Below are 13,903 nucleotides of genomic sequence, written 5' to 3'. Positions count from 1 at the left end.
GCTATCTATTGCTAAATGAAGTAGATCAAATCAGCACTTGTTAGGCTGGATTTTTATGCAGTGATCCATTCATTTTACTGTTTAAAGCCAAAAGTAACATATCTCAAAGATGTTCAAAATTGTATGTGGACTGTGTATCATCTTGTGGTCAAGCAAAAAGCAGGAGTGTCCACCAAAGCTTCAGCATAACTACTGTCTGTGGAAAATATTTTCATTTAGATACCGTGGGACTGATTTGCAAACATTTTGCATTGTGGGTGCACCACTTTTCTAGTGCAGCCACGATGCAAAATGCTAGTAGATATTTGCAGAGCCACACAAGGGGAGATTTGCACTGTCTTGTGTGGCTTTGTAAGGAAATGAAAACACAACACAGCGGGGTGCACTGCATTGCATTACATTTTGTCCTAGGAGACGTTCCATGGGTGGAAGCACAGGTGTTCTCGTGCATCTACCCATAGATTTCATGCAATCCCAGATTTACAAAGGTTTGCAAACCTGCGAGTGTGTGAAATCGCTACTCCTCCTAGAGGATGGTGTAACGAGGAGAAAAAAGGATTTCCCCTTTGTATGTAAGATGCAATCTGCAGCACACATAAAAAGAGGAAACCGCCTCAAGGGATTGTTTTAGTCCAGGAAGTTATGCCTTCCTGCAAAACAAAATTCTTCTTGTAGCACAAGCACCCTCGCACCGTGCTACAAGGGTGCCTGCATTGGTGCTATGCTGCCTGAAGTGCGCCAAGGCTATGAGAGAGCAGAAGTGCACCATATCTTAGTATCTGTAGCCCATTCCCGCTCTCTCCTTTTAATGGGTTGCGTGAAGGGTTAGTAAAGCTGGCTCTTTGTATGAAAAATGTATAGTTTGTGGCAATCCTGAATTTCTGGCATGAATCCAGTCCTCATGAGCGAAGTAGGCACTCCTGACATAAAGAAATTCATATGGTTCCCCATTAAACTGAACTTATGGAAAGGTAAGGATGATAACTTTTTACTGAGGAAAAATCCAGTCAAATTTTGGTGATTTTATTGAGTTGGCTCAAGTATGCTTCTAGAGCAGAGCAAAAAGTAATGTGCCTTTTGATATCTAAGTTAAAGGTGGTGCAATTACACAAGTTTTATTCATGTATGTATTTATTTAGAGAGCGCTACTACACCTCAAAGCATATAAAACTGATTTATAATCTACGGATTCAAGATCAGATTCTTACATATAGCATTGCATATGGCAGTGTGCACTGAGGGAAAGAAGAAAATGAAATTGTAGCAGATTCAAAAGACAGACTAGAAGAGAGAAGGTGGTGCAAACATATTCTTCCACTTTAATAAACTACTAAAACCATTCTAAAATGTAGAGAACTCAAGTACTCATTTTGTCAACATGGTGCAAAGAGAACAAGGGTCGGAGTAAGGTTGGAGACAGGTAAGCTCTACCTGGGTTCAGGGAGATGAGTGTGGGATAAGTACATGAGCTTGTTGTATGGGTATGGGCTTGTTTGCATTTATGTGCCTGTGTGTGCTTGCACTTGGAGTGAAGGTCCTTCTTGGAAGACAGCATTCCTCTCTGTTGGCAATTCATGGCATTTCTTGCACGGTCGTGGCAACCCTTATTTTATGATCATCATGACATGCTGGTAATACATCTACATGTATTCTGAGCATCCCTGTCCTAATTGTGACCTCTCCAGCATAATGGTGGCACTCCTGGCATAATGATTTTCATCCATTATATAATGTGGCATCTCTGGTGTCATGGTGGCCACCTCTGGTACAGTGGTGGCAATCTTGATTTTTTTATGGGCTTCCTCAGCCTAAATGTATCAACCCTTGGACATCAAAGATAATCACTGATTTAATGATGGCTGTTATTGACACACTTTTGGCATCTATGGCTTTATGGTGTCCTGCACTGTGATCGTTAGGGCATATTGCTGGTTGCACTTAATATACAGCTATAAAACATGCATGTGTGTAGATGAAGAAACATCTGCCCACGTAAGGCAATGGTATAAGTGAATATTTGATGAAAACGATGATGTGTTAACTAAAAATGAAAAATGACATTCTGAATTTCTGAATAAAAAATAAATTTGCTTCAGAAAAAAAACATTTTAGGGGAATGTCTAGAAACTGAAAACAACATTTGAGTGTGAGTCAGTTATTCCATTACTGTTGTAGTGGTATTTCATAATGATACATCTTTTGATGGCATTACAGCAAGTAATTCTCGCTTGATGTTCGGGTGGTCCTACTGAAATATTGTATCGGGGGGCCACTAATGTAATCTTATCTGATGTGGTCGTTGGAGCTACACTGATAATTTTTGGTAGCAATTCACAATGATTTTTATTATTCCAAAATAGTTTTTCCTCTTGAAAAAGGAAAGATTGCTAACTTTCTATACTATGCCAAGAACTCTCAAGGTAGCAGACTTGAAAGGAAACAGGACGCTTGTCCTATGATTGGTTAAGGACATGAGCGGCTATTTTCATTGGCTCATGGTGAACTAATACACGGGTTTCTGTGATAACGCACAATACACGCTGTTTAGCATTACCAGCTGCAGCGTGATGATTGGTTACAGCAAATAGTGAAGACGATAGATAATTGGAAGGGGAACAGAACGTTGTTTTCCCAAGGGTTAAGGACACATACTGTTCTCTTCACATTTTTTTCGTAGGACATAGATGATGACATGGTAATCATGTATGGAAACAAGCGAGGATTATAGAAATCATGATAATGAATGGGTTACGGACAAAACAGATATTCGCAAATTGCTGGATGTTAGCGAGATGAGTAGGTGGAGATTGAATATTTCACTTGTATAAATAACAGTTTTTAATTGGTGGAGATAATAGCGGATAACTAGGCACGTAGTGAATTAACACACGGGCCTCAACGATAATGTACGGCACAGGCTGTTCAGCATTCCCCGCTTCAGTACGATGATTTGTTGAAGCAAATTGCGGACCAGAGAGGGAGCATATGAATTATAAGCGATACAGGCTCTTTGGTATTCCCCGCTGCAGTGTGATGATTGGTTAAAATAAATAACGGACCAGAGAGGGAGCATATGAAGTATAAGCAGCAGTCTTGAAATGAAAGGTTTTCATTGGTGCAAGCGGTTAACTTGCTCGCTATTGGTTATATGAGGTTATTTAAGGTAAGGATGCGGGAGAAAACATTATCGGTGGGATTTATCGGGCCAACTGATGAGGACCACACACGGGATGGAAGAATCGTGGTGAGTTAATCATGAGTGAGGCGCACACTATTAATGGTTAATATAGTAAGGTGTGTGATGGTTAATGATAGAATGATACTCTATTTCTTTTAAGTTTTAGCATTTGAATTTGAATAAGGAAATTTTCCAAGGATTCATCAACACAAGTTGGAACAGGGATATTAGTGAGTGTAGCATTATGTAGATTAATAACTAGATTATAAATAAGATCTTTAAATAAACTAATAATAGGTTTATGTTCTGGCTTCCGTAGAAATCTTTTTCTTGAAGACTTATAACCAAGGAACCTAATGACAATACAATTATAAATTCTGGTGAGTTATATTAAGTTAGCTTATCGATATAAATAGGGGAATAGCCTCATAGTAGGTATTTCATATTCATGCACATTGAATTAATCAGTGGTAAATAAGTGGAGAAGTGTGGCTCAATGGTTAGAGCGGCAGACCTTGATGCAGAGCACCGGTCCGGGACCAGGGTTCGATTCCCGCCGCGGCAGGGTCTCGGGCTATAAATTCCTCGGACCGGATATTCTCGCCTCAGTGCCTATTCTAATCATGGGTCCCACGCTGCAACTCTGGGCAATAGCATGCTTAATCTCCACAACAGCCCCCAACAGCGCTGGGATGCCTGGCTTCACCATGGGGGTGCCCAGGAGTGGACACTCCACACGGAAAGCCAGGAGGGTTCCTTCAGCGGTATGAGTACAGTGCTGAGATACCCGTAGTGGTCATCGGCGCTATATAAATACCTATACATTTACAAATAATATTCGTATCTATGAGGAAGAACAATTTTTTTTTCCCAGTATTCTTGTTTTTGATAATTTAAAGGAAACCAATCACCAATCTCGAATGATAAGAAGAAAGGCCTACTCCAGTGGTTCCCAAACTTTTTCGACCCGCAGCTCCCTTGACCCATTGGCCATTGCCTGTGGCTCCCCACTGTTATTTTTTGTGGAGAGTGGGTGGGATGTAAGCCTGGCCTCGGGAGTACTTGCATTTTTCTCCCTGAAAATAATTGGGATTAATCTGAAGCAGGTATCATAATTATATACGCGGGGTGTTTCATATTACTAAGGTGGCACCGCTAATAAAAGTATTCCTGGTTACATCTCTTTGCCCATGCCATTTTCATAGTACCTTCTTAAACGTTTTTATCCCACTTACAGTGCTAGAGAGCACCCCTATGCATGTAGTTCTCATTGCCAAAGTGTTTCTGCGCTTGAAGAATATTTGCATGCACTTCCATTTTTACCCATGTCATACGTGCCAACAGACCTCTCTCAGCAGGGTGACTCACGATTTTGTAAACCACATACAGCTTTATTTTTGCTGTCTTCTCCTTAAAATTGCCTCCAAATCAATGCAAGTAAAATAAATTCTTCAGATTTTTTTTTTTTAAACGTCCCTCTTTCTTGCTTTAAGTGTTGGCATTATGCCGTATATGGTGTTTTACTTCCCTGTGCTCAATGAGAGAGCCGGCCTGTCTGAAAATGTGTGTGTACTGAAAGAAATGTGTACTGGAAGTACCTTTGATTCAAGTACAAATAAATGATTAGTGTGTTTAATAGACAGGACAACCATACTTTTCGGATAAATTGCATTGGTGTAAAATGCATTTGGGAAAAACAAAACTATTAACGAGTCTAAGAAAAAAAATCAGGCATCTTCTGCCTACTTTGGTAGTGTTGGAACGTGGGGATCCAGTGAAATATGGAGCTCATCTCCCTCAACATGCCATCAATTAAGCACTACGTTTACAGTTGTAGGCATGTCACTTACAAATCATCAACATCATGCGTTTAAGTCTAATTAGTTTAACTGAAGCCAACAGACCCTTCAACATTAAATGTATTAAAGTGTTTGGTGCGCGGCTCCCCTGGCTAGGTTTGGTGGCTCCCCAGGGAGCCACGGCGCACAGTTTGGGAACCACTGGCCTACTCAGTTAAAGGAGAAGAATAATTTGACATATAAATATTATTATAATTAAAGAGTTTTTTTTACTATCCTCCAATAATCAAAAGGGTATGATACTTAAACAATGAATAGTTTCTTGTTTTCAAATGAATTATTATACTGTAAACCAATGAATATATAAACACCGTTGTCATTTTTTATTTAGCTACTCCATCTTGTGGGTAGATTATTTCGAATGGATATAGGCAGGTAAAACTGGTTTAATTGAGCACATTAATTGATATTACGATCATTTCTGATATATTTTTGTTTATTTTATTTCAGCCCTGATGATGTCCGTTTAGGACGAAACGCATCGGCTGACATAAAAAAAGTTAACCTGTGAATCCAAAAACTGGAATGTAAATATTGACTGATACACAACTTTAAGAAATTCGTTTTTTATTAACTTTTCTGTTTAAACAACAAATAAAGAAGAAGATCCTTTCTAATGGAACTCGATGGTCAGAGGATTTATCACTATTTTTGAACTATTACTTAATTAAATCTTAAGCGCTCCTCCTCCCTGATGGATATTTTGAATAAGAGTGGTCGTTTTGCGGTGAACCACGAAGAGTGAGCGCCATCCATCTTTGAATTTACTATTTACGATCTAACTAGTGCCCTGTGGAATTACAACCCTCACCGCTGGAGCAGGATATAGTAGCATCTTATAAAAATACACCTTATAGAGCCATTTTAGATAGAAAATACAATGTAAGAACCTTAAACATATACTTAAAAAATCATAGGTTACATTAACGTTATAGCTGGGAAATAGAATTTCAAAAACCTTAGAAAATCACTGAAAAAACCAAAGGTTACAATGACATTGTAGTTAGGAAATGGACTTAAAAAAATCCACAGACATTCACTGAAAAAAATAAAGGTTAAAGGGACGATGTAGTTCGACATTAGCATTTAAAAAACCTTAGAAATTTACTGAAAGAACCAAGGGTTACAGGGACGTTATAGTTATGCTCAAGTTTCACTCATACAAACCCAGGGAAATTCACAGTTAGTTAGCTGAGCTAACTATAGGTCGTTCCCCTGCTATGCACTGCTTATGACCTCACATATTACATCACTCATGACATGGTCAGTGACATCACTGATGAGATCTCAAATGACATCTTAGATGGCATCACTGATGACATCATCCACAGAGTCTCTTATGTACCCACTCACACCCCAATATAGCCTTTTATACACCCACTCAAACTTCCAGCCTACCATTCTCAAAACCATTGATACACCCATACCAGTATATACACACCCACTCACTGATTCATGGGTCTACGCACACATTCACTCATACACACATGCAGCTACTCACACACCAACTCATTCACTAATACAGTCCGTGATATATCCACTCATACAGCCAGTCACACACTGTCAGACACCCATAGATCTACTCACACACCTACTCACTCATTCATATAATTAATCACACAGCCACTAACTCACCTATACAGTTATACACACACCCACTCAATTATTCATACAGATACTAACACATTCTCACTCACCCATACTGTTAGTGACACAAGCACACACTCATCCATACAGCCCCTCTCACAATCACTTACTCACACATACAGTCGATCATATACTCCAACACTCACCTATATTGCCTTTCTCGTATGCAGTTACTCACCCATATACCACTGACCCATCCACTAACTCACTAACACAAGCATACACAGACTCAGTCCCCCATACAGCTATTCACAGATGCACTCACTAACCCCTACAGCCACTGACTCACTTATTCATATAGGAAGTCCCACACACCCTCCCCTACCCACACCGACATTTATAAACCCACAGAGGTACTCAGACAACCAATGAATCACCCAAATAGACATTCACATACCTACACACCAGCCCATACAGCCACTTAGACACAAACTGATAGAGACTCACCCATATATTCACTGAGACACCTGATCGCTCACTTGTACAATCAGTCATGCACCCACTGAATCGTCCATACAGGAACTCATACACCCACTGATTCAGCAATACACCTTGTTATATATATTTAACACTCATAAACATTTTTAGAATACTCAAAGTCACTGGATGATATCATCAGTGATGTCATTTGAGATGTTATGAGTGATGTCATCAGTGATGTTACTGACCATGTCATGAGTGATGAAATATGTGAGGTCATAAGCAGTGTATTGAGGGGGCGCAAGTTTATAGGTAGCTCAGCGAACTATAACTGCTGACTTTCTCAGTTTTATATGAGTGAAACTTGAGCCTAACTATGACGTTTCTAAGGTTTTTTTATTCCATTTCCTAACTATAACGTCCCTGTAATCATTATTTCATTATTTTTTCAGTGAATATATATATCAGCTACTTTGAATTAAATCCTCCCGCTGTATCCTGGCAGTGTCGGACCCTTCTTTTATTGGCTAAGTGGGGATTTGGACTTTATGTTTTGCCAGTATTGCAGGCACTGGCTTTCCGACACGCCCTCTCGATCAGGAAGCACCGCGTTAGCCAACAAATCTTTGGACTTTTGTTTTAATGCACAACGCGGCGCCCCCCTGCGCGGATCTAAACCATCACAGTATGGAGACATCACTGCGTGGGGAGAGAGGAGCAGCACTGACTGCAGGGAGCACCGAGCGGTCTCAGAGATGACTGTTAATTAACGGAAAGCTGTGGTTGGGTGTAGTCCGGAGGCCACATTGATGGGATGCCACTTGGTGTTTTCGGATTTCCCACTTACTTAAGGGGGATCCGCATATGGACTACGACTCCCAGCATGCAGCAGTCCGTTTCAACAGCGCAAGTTACAATATCCCTTTAAAAGTAAAGGAGGAGCCTCGAGCCAAACTTCAGGAGTGGTCAAGGGAATATTTAAAAAGCCACCAGGTGCGAGACTCTTTGTTTGTTTGTTTGTAACAGGCACTGAAGAAAGCTGAATTGCTGAAACGCGTCTGCCAAATTGTTACCTAGCATTGCGCTGTGAAGCTACTTTGAATTAAATCCTCCCGCTGTATCCTGGCAGTGTCGGACCCTTCTTTTATTGGCTAAGTGGGGATTTGGACTATGTATATATATATATATATATATATATATAAAATAATTGTGCCTGAGTTGCTGGATATCGATCCAGAAATGAACAGGTGCGGACCACCAGTCTTTAAGATTTCTATAAGTATCCAAGAGCAAATGGGTACTGCTTCATTATCAGTTTATTTGCATCACCAGAGTTAGTGCAGACAAGTGTCCGCCCTGGACGCATTTCAATCGCATGAGCGATCTTGATCACCTGACGCACCGGTAAGGGTTACCATTTTTAAATAGAATACAACCAATAGATTTGTGAGAACAATTAGACCAATGTACATTTAAAAAAGGAATAGTGCACATGTTGAAAAAAACATACTTATACAATTACTTTTCTCATTTACGAAAGTAAAACATATTTTGGCTGACTTGTAAATTTAAACATCTTATTTTAGATGGATCATGGTAATATGTTCTTTGCAAGATATATTATTTCAAAGACAACACGTTGTGTGTACAGGTATAAAGAAATTAATTTTTTGGGTGTGCCCTTGCTAAAAATTCTTGAAAACAGGGACCAATGCTTGATTTTAATCATGCTCATCTTTTTTTTGTCACAGTGTACAATTTTAAGAGCCATATTCAAAGGTTATACTAAACTTCCAACTCTCTAGCTGTCAGCAATAACATTCTGGTAACAGAGGAATAAACGGCTAGTGCCAATTAATTAATGTCCCATATAGCGCATATTTGAACTGGCATTTTCCAAAGAAGTACAAGGCAAGTGCCTAATAATTCAAATTACATATTGATCATTATAAACTAGCAGACTGCAAATATGTTTCTGTTAATTCAAATACATAAGACCTACTAGTTTGTAGTCATAATATGTATCTAAAAAACCACATACTTGAAGATTATTTTTTTCTTATTGGATAAATATACAGTGTATCATTATTGCAATCGTATTAATCTCATATTGATGTTTTATCAAAACATGTGCAAAAATAGTGCAAAGTGCCAAATATTGTTAAAAAAAATATATCACATAATAGTAAAAAAACCACTTAAAAAATGGGGGTGCAGCAGAGGGCATCGACTGTGAATATTTGCCGCATCATGTATCACCTTTCAAATTGATCTAACTAAAAGATGTTATTTCTTATTCCCTGAATTGTTCTCTGCCCACATAGAGAATATATTGAACCGGAAAAGAGAATCTCTATATGCAGAATATCTTGATGAATTCATTAAATTATATTCCTATAGGGAACGGAATATAGTTAGGCACATTAGTTGTGACAAAGAAAATGTCTACTGTACATAAAACAAGATCTATCATTTTCAAATCATTATAAGAAATGATGTAAGTCTTCACTGGTGTTTAACCCATGCGGTATACGTGTATCTAGCATAAGTATGAAAGAAGGCTCCAGCGGCCTTAATTTTTTCTCCCTGTTACCTCCCCGAAAAAAGGGGAGGGCCAGCCCCGATTACAGAGTATGTTAGGTCATTCAATCTGTTGTTATGAACTGCCTTAAAATGACGCGCTACTGGATAGTTTTCATCTGAATTCACAATAGCACGCAAATGCTGAAGAATCTGATTAAAAACTGGAAGCTTCGTGCTGCCAATATATTTCAAATGGCAAGTGCACTGTAGTTGGTATACAGCAAAATCAATTCTACAGGTGTAGTGTTCTTTTATGTGAGTTGGAATGTCTCTAAAGGCTGTGCAATATTCTGACAGATTCAAGCCGAACTTACATGCTCGACATGACGAGCATTTAAAAAAAAAAAAAAAAGATTTGGATAACCAATTTGTTTTCACTATACCTTCTGAACATGTTTTAACTAGGGCATCCTTCATAGAAGGTGCCCGCCTAAAAGTTATGTTAGGGAGTGTTGGCAGCAAAAATTTGAGTGTTAAATCAGTCAGAACAATGACCAATGTTTGTATACAATGTGTCTAATACACTTTTCCTGTTGGCTAAAAGTAGTGATTAGACGAATTGTTTCAACGTCTTCAGATGTAGGTTCATTGAGAGCTGTGGCATTGAGACTTTTCTTGGTTTGAAGACAGAGGTCACGTGGTCGAGAATTGGCTTTATCCAAAGCCTTTTGTAGATTGGAATGTTCATATCCACGGACCAAAAACCGTGAAAAAGCCTCCATTTGGCATTTTTTCTAAATCCAACTCTAAACTACAAATGTGTCATATACGGAGAAATTCTCTGTATGGTATGCTACTAATCAAATGACGTGGGTGAGCACTGCCTGCATGCAAAGTAGAATTGCCAGCAGTGCTCTTCCTGTGTAGCCGAGTTTGTATTTGATTGTCAGCAATATAGACCTCTACATCCAAAAATTCAACCTTTTCTTGACTGATTGTGGCTGTAAACTGAAGGTTCATGGAGTTATCATTGATAGATGAAATGAACTGGATTGCTTCACATTCTGTACCGTCCCATATGGCAAATATATCATCGATATATCTGCCATAGTATTTCACATGGTCGTCCCAGGCCGGTTTATGTGTCACTTTGAGTACGTGCTCCTCCCAGCACCCTACCAGAAGACAGGCATAGGTGGGGGGAAAACACGCACCCATTGCAACTCCCCTACGTTGTTTGTAGGGAATTTTGTTAAATAGAAAGAAATTGTTGTATAAACACAGCTCTGTCATTTGGAGTAACATGTTGTTATGTTCACGTAAGCCAATATATATATAAATATGTAACTGGTGGTCTCTGCTTGCCATTCTTTGTAGGAACTGCCCAGGAAGAAGGGCGTGAGCCCGAAATGCATCTTCAGAATACCGGGAGGTGCATGTCCATGCAGGTGGTGCTTGTGTGTTACCAGCAGAACCGCCCAGCGAGTGCATCTCATGAAAACGGCAACTCTGAATTTTGATAGATACTATGTCAACAACAACGGATAAATAATTGATGAATAATTGTATATCTTTGAATTCTCATATATTATATTATGTTATATTATATTATATATTATATTGAGCAATTGTTTGGAGCACTATGCTGATAGAATGCCAATGAAATTATTCAGAGATATATGTGATAGATTAATAACAATTACATGAAACATTCAGGAATAACTAGAAACACTATGTTGATAAAATACGAATTCTGTGAGAAATACAATCTTGTAACAAAGTACTGGACATGCAATTGACTAGCTTAAAATGGCCTCCAATTTTTTGACTACTGATACGAGGATTGTAGTCCCCTGTTTCTGTTTTCAACATTTCCTGAAATCCCGAATGGTATATACGTGACTCAACCCCACTACCTAATGTGTGAGCAAGCCTGCTGTGTCAGGCGAAACGCATTACCTAAATTAAAAAGATCTGGTGGAAGATTAGCCCTGTGGTGGTCGTTACAATTATTCATTTGTGGAATATATATATATATATATATATATATATATAGATATAGATATAGATATAGATATAGATATATATATATAGATAGATAGATAGATACATATATTTTATTTTTTCCATTGACTTCTGTAGGTAGAGCTACAGCAAAAACGGCTGAACTGAATTACACCACATTTGGTAGGAAGCTAGAACTTTATCTGCAAATTGTGCTTTTTGTGATTTGGTGTATATCCGTTCAGTCGTTTTTTGAGATAGTGAGGGTGAAAAATAATTGTATATTTTGGCAGCTGGGCTCGCAAGAGTTTTGCAGGAATATATGACGTTACTTCGCATGCGTTTAGTACGCATGCCATTACTACGCGGTCGTTAGTACGACCGCGTTTTTAGTTTGCATTCCTTTCCTACGCAATTCGGAACAACGAATTACAGTAGGGGGTGCTGGATGTTGGAATAGTATAATTTACTATTCCAACTCCAGTCTATGCGGACACTAGGGAAGGTGTTGGATTTTAAATCCAACACCTTCCCCCCCTAACGCAAGTCGCTGTTCCGACTTGCGTAGTAAAGGTTTTCTAAGTAACAACACGTGCGTACTAACGTCCGCATTGTAACGGCATGCGAAGTAACGCCTGCTAAGTAAACGCCGTTTACCGTTTTGCAGTCCTCTCCTGAGACCGCAAAATCAAAAATGGATCCCTGAGACTAGTTGAGACGCCCACTTGTTTTGTGAGTGCTCTGATTGACTGGCTGTTGGAATGTTAGAGATGAACTGGGTGCCATTACTGTTTACTGTGAAAAGTAGAAGGTGTTGTGGAAATGAAGTAAAAAAGCTGTATAAGGAGGCAACAAAAAGCATTCTGTCCCCCAGATTTAGAGAGGAGTTGTCTAAAGGATAACTATTGTGAAGATAATAAAAGTATATTGTTTTTAACTAATGTTTACTATCTTGCCGTACTCGTGCAGGACCATGAATAGTAAAAAGCAGTGGAGGAGTTCTCAATACACTCTATTAGTAGGAATGTATATTTTGGTCCTGGTCCTTGTTCTTGAGAGGAAGTGTTTAAGAGATAAGCACTGTGATGTTTAGGAGGTTAATTCTTTTTTAAATGTTGCAATCTCGCAAAATATCACAGGATTGGGAAATGTAGAAAGAGTAGGTGATCTTTGAATACACTGTAGTATGCACACTACCTACTTTAGAAAAGAGTATTACTGGAGATGGTGTTTTTCAGACTCTACTATTTGTGTCCACCATCTTAGTAAGAGTTGTGAGAAGAGTACAGTCACTTCCAAAACCATACCATGCACACCTATTATCAGAGTGATCGGTGTTAGCAGTGAGGACAGTCTTTTTCCACTCACAACTAAACACACATATCACCTGAGGGAGAGGTGGTAGCAGAGAGGCCAGTCTCGCTCAACACACCCTACTATGCACACCTGTGATCTGAGAGACTGGTCTGAAAGTTCAGGCCTGTCATTCTCCACACACTATTCCTCACACTGTCATCTAAGACTGATGTCTGAAAGGAAAGGCCAGTCCATCTACACACCCTATTACGCACGCCCGTCATCTGAGAGAGAGGTCTCAGTGGAAAGTCCAGTCTGTCCCCACACTACCTACCATACACACCCGTCTTCTGAGAAAGAGATCTGGAATGAGAGGACAGTCCCACCAACTCACTACTATGCACACCCATCATCTGAGAGAGAAGACTCAAATGAGAGTTTACTCCATGCACACACCCTACTATCCACACCCGTCATCTGAGAGGGAGTTCTGAAAGGAGAGGGCAGTCCTTCCCTACTGACTACTGTGCACACCTGTTATCTGGGAGAGTGGTCTGAAAGGAGAGGCCAGTCCCATGACACACCCTACTATGTACACCTGTTATGCAAGAGATGAGTCTCAGTGGAGAGGCTAGTCCCTGCACATGCCTAGTATGCATAGTTGTTATTTGAGAGTGAGGTTTGAAAGCAGAGTAAAGTCCCTCCTCAGAATCCAGTATGCAGACCCATTATCCAGCAGAGGGTTTTCAGGGAAGAGACTAGTGCTTACCATATACTACTAGTTCTCTCCAATTGTGTTGCAATCCCGTGAGAGTCTCACAAGAGTAGAATGAAGGCTTCAGGGAGATAGGCTTCCTACATGAGGCTTGTGCGATCTTGAGAGACACTCAAGAGACTCACATGGAAAATTGCTAAGCCTGCCACAATGAGTTTTGCGACCCTGAGAGCCTCTTTTGAGACAGACAAGGTGTCTTAG

At 39.6% G+C, this 13,903-nt stretch overlaps 1 protein-coding gene and 1 long non-coding RNA gene across 2 annotated transcripts in view; one reads left to right on the top strand and one right to left on the bottom strand.

Moving 5' to 3' along the window:
- Positions 1–13,903, bottom strand: part of FSTL4 (follistatin like 4) — a 2,149,215-nt gene that overhangs the window by 1,717,647 nt on the left and 417,665 nt on the right. The gene's annotated exons all lie outside the window — the stretch shown is intronic.
- Positions 3,189–11,615, top strand: LOC146810977 (uncharacterized). Its single transcript, XR_014965763.1, has 2 exons — positions 3,189–3,244; positions 11,005–11,615. It is a non-coding gene; the product is annotated as an uncharacterized LOC146810977 (long non-coding RNA).

The sequence above is a fragment of the Triturus cristatus genome, chromosome 7, assembly GCF_964204655.1.
Source record: "Triturus cristatus chromosome 7, aTriCri1.1, whole genome shotgun sequence".
NCBI classification, from domain to species: Eukaryota; Metazoa; Chordata; class Amphibia; order Caudata; family Salamandridae; genus Triturus; species Triturus cristatus.
The sequence above is the reverse complement of the archived record's forward strand: the minus strand, read 5'-3'. Positions and strand labels throughout refer to the sequence as shown.